General features: G+C 38.0%; 1 long non-coding RNA gene across 1 annotated transcript in view; it reads left to right on the forward strand.

Moving 5' to 3' along the window:
* The window catches only part of LOC111087756, a 7,655-nt gene that overhangs the window by 1,010 nt on the left and 3,859 nt on the right, over positions 1-2,786 (forward strand). The window lies entirely within an intron of this gene.

The following is a 2,786-nucleotide window of genomic DNA, read 5'->3' on the forward strand; positions in this document are numbered from 1 at the left end:
TTCTCTAGTATTTACTAGATATAGGGTAGTCGGGTATATAAAAGAGGGTGACAACGTGACAGAATAATAATAATGTGTGTGTAGATAGTGAGTAATTGAACTGCAGTCAGAAGTATTATTGACGTTCGTTGATATAGCGTTTGTTTTAGCGCGATTGTTGAAAATAAGTGTATCGTAAAGTTGTATTCGGAAAGAATAAACCAGTTTTATTAAGTAAAGAACTTGTGTCGCTAAAGTTTCGTCGGAACGAAGTTACGGAAAGTTAATTAACAAACGGAGACGTAACAATATTAATTTTTTTATGAATTTTCTCTGAATATCTTTGTATGTACTATAAAATAACGAGTTATAAGTTATTTTAAAAAATAACCAAATGCTAAAATACGTTTATAATAAATGAACATGTTACTTTGCATATTAAGTTACATACTGTTACGACAGCGGAAGTTGCGTAATGCTGGGAGCATGCGCACTAGAGTTTCTTGAATTATCGAGGAACCCCGCGAATGTCCGAGTGTTTGCTAGATGCCCTCCTTTTTTAGTGTATATGCCTGGCGAGAAAAACCCAGTGGGATTGAAGAGATAGATAATTGATTCAAGTGAACAGTAGGCACCAAAAGAAAAAATGTGTGAATCACTTTAATTTATACCGTGTGTTATAAAGGTTGTTAAGTTTAAAGTGACTGTGGAAATTCTGTGTATTACCAAAAGTTTTATCGAGAAAGAATGAACTGGTTTAGTCAAGAAAGGACTTGTATCGCTAAAGTTCCTCGGAAATAATTTCTACTGGAAATTAACAAACAGCCCTGCCAGAAAACACATTCCAGACATGAGTGTTAGCAATAGGGGTGATCTAGTACAAAGAAAGCCACATGAATTCGATAGGAATGCACCATGAGAAGCATATAGAGCACAATTTGAGCTCCTGGCAGAAATGAATGGATGGACAGAGGAGCAGAAAGCAGTGTACTTGGCAACGAGCCTGAAGGGACAACCACTGGAAATACTTGGACAGTTGTAGGCAGATGGCAGGCACAACTATAGAGCACTATTAGCTGCTCTAGAACTCAGGTATGGAACTCAAAATCAGTCCAAAGTCTCCAGAGTTAGGTTTAGGACGAGAGTCAATGCTAAAGGGGAGTGCATGCAAGAGCTAGCACAGGATTTGGAAAATATGGCACACAAGGCCTACCCAACTGCTCCACCAGATATCCTCAAGCTCTTGCTGAGGGATCAGTTTGTAGATGCCTTGGATAGTCCACAACTGAAGATACAAGTCAAGCAAGCACACCCCTCTGCTATGCAGGATGCAATGCCCAGAGCTATTGAATTTAAATCCTATGTTAAGTCCAAGCACAGAGGTACCAAGGTTGGTGCAGTCATCAGGATTCAAGGCCATAAAAGGGCAGCTTTCAGAGAGGTTTGAGGGACTTTGCTGGCACTGTAACAAACCTGGGCACAAGAGAGCTCAATGCCGGCAACTTCAACACAGAGAAGATGCCACGGCAGGAAAGGTTGCTACCCAGAAAGGTTGTTGGAACTGTGGAGAGCAAGGACATATGAGGAGCCAGTGTAAGAAGAATACTACCAATAAGTCAGCCTCAAGGAGACCAGTAGTGGTTGGTGTTGAGGGACGCTCACCAACCTCCATCGTGAAAATCCCAGCAGAGAGTTCAGTTTCTAGCTAGTGTGTGTTTTGTTATCGAGGTTGTGAATCGCTGTGATTTATAGCGTATATTATAAAAATAGTTAAGTTTAAAGTGACGAGAAACGTAGTGATTGTGAAATTACTGTGTACTAAAAGTGTGTATCGGGAATGAATAAACTGATTAATTAAGAAAGGAGTTGTTTTGCTGAAGCTCCTCGGAAAGAATTTCAACCGGAAATTGACAAACAAGCAGATACGTAACAATTCCTAGTTTCTAGTTTTAATTTCCCCAGGGGCTACTTGGGTCAAATGGAGATTAAATATCTGATTAACAACGTGCTTTTTAATTAGCAGGCCGAGTTATCCTTGTCGGTAGCTCAAGGTTGACTCATTCGTGGATTTTCGAACCATTGGCCAGCTGATCTAACTTGTACCAGTCAGTGTTTACGTGTGTCAGATAGTCGAGGGTTTATTGCCATACTTAAATCAGTATTTGGGCTTGAGATATTCAGATTCTTACCAGATATTTAAATACTTCACAAATATTTTAACACACTTTTCGGGATGTTTTCATGTATATAAACTTTAAAGGGATTATGTAGAATAACATAATTAATTTCATTTGTAATTAAATAGTATTTCTGTAACTGCTATGAGAGAACTCTTAAAATTCTTTCTTCCAATTACTTGTGACAGATTTGTGTGTTTCCATGTGGATTTGCTCTCTAAGAATTCAAATTAACCTGTACCCTTATGGTTAACTTTAGTTTTCATTTGCGATGGTGCCATTTGGCTTTCGACGATAATTTAACTGAGTACATGTTTAACCCTGTGTTAGTCTTGTGTAAAAATATTCCACAGTCACTCTTCCGGGTCCGAGCGGAACTCATAATAAAAAATTAATTTAAAAATACTTAAATAATAATAAACTATTATTTTGGAAACAAAAAAACCATTAACACTCAAAATATTTTCCTTTATAAATCAGTAAATGAACATCGAACATTACAACTTGCTTTTTTTTACCACCTAAACTAAGTGTAACAATTTAACACAAACTAGCCGAATACTGAAGCTACTGAGAACAACAAACATGGGCCCGGCATGGCCAGGTGGTTAAGGCACTCGACTCGTAATC

The sequence above is a fragment of the Limulus polyphemus genome, unplaced genomic scaffold (genome assembly GCF_000517525.1).
Source record: "Limulus polyphemus unplaced genomic scaffold, Limulus_polyphemus-2.1.2 Scaffold2587, whole genome shotgun sequence".
NCBI lineage: Eukaryota > Metazoa > Arthropoda > Merostomata > Xiphosura > Limulidae > Limulus > Limulus polyphemus.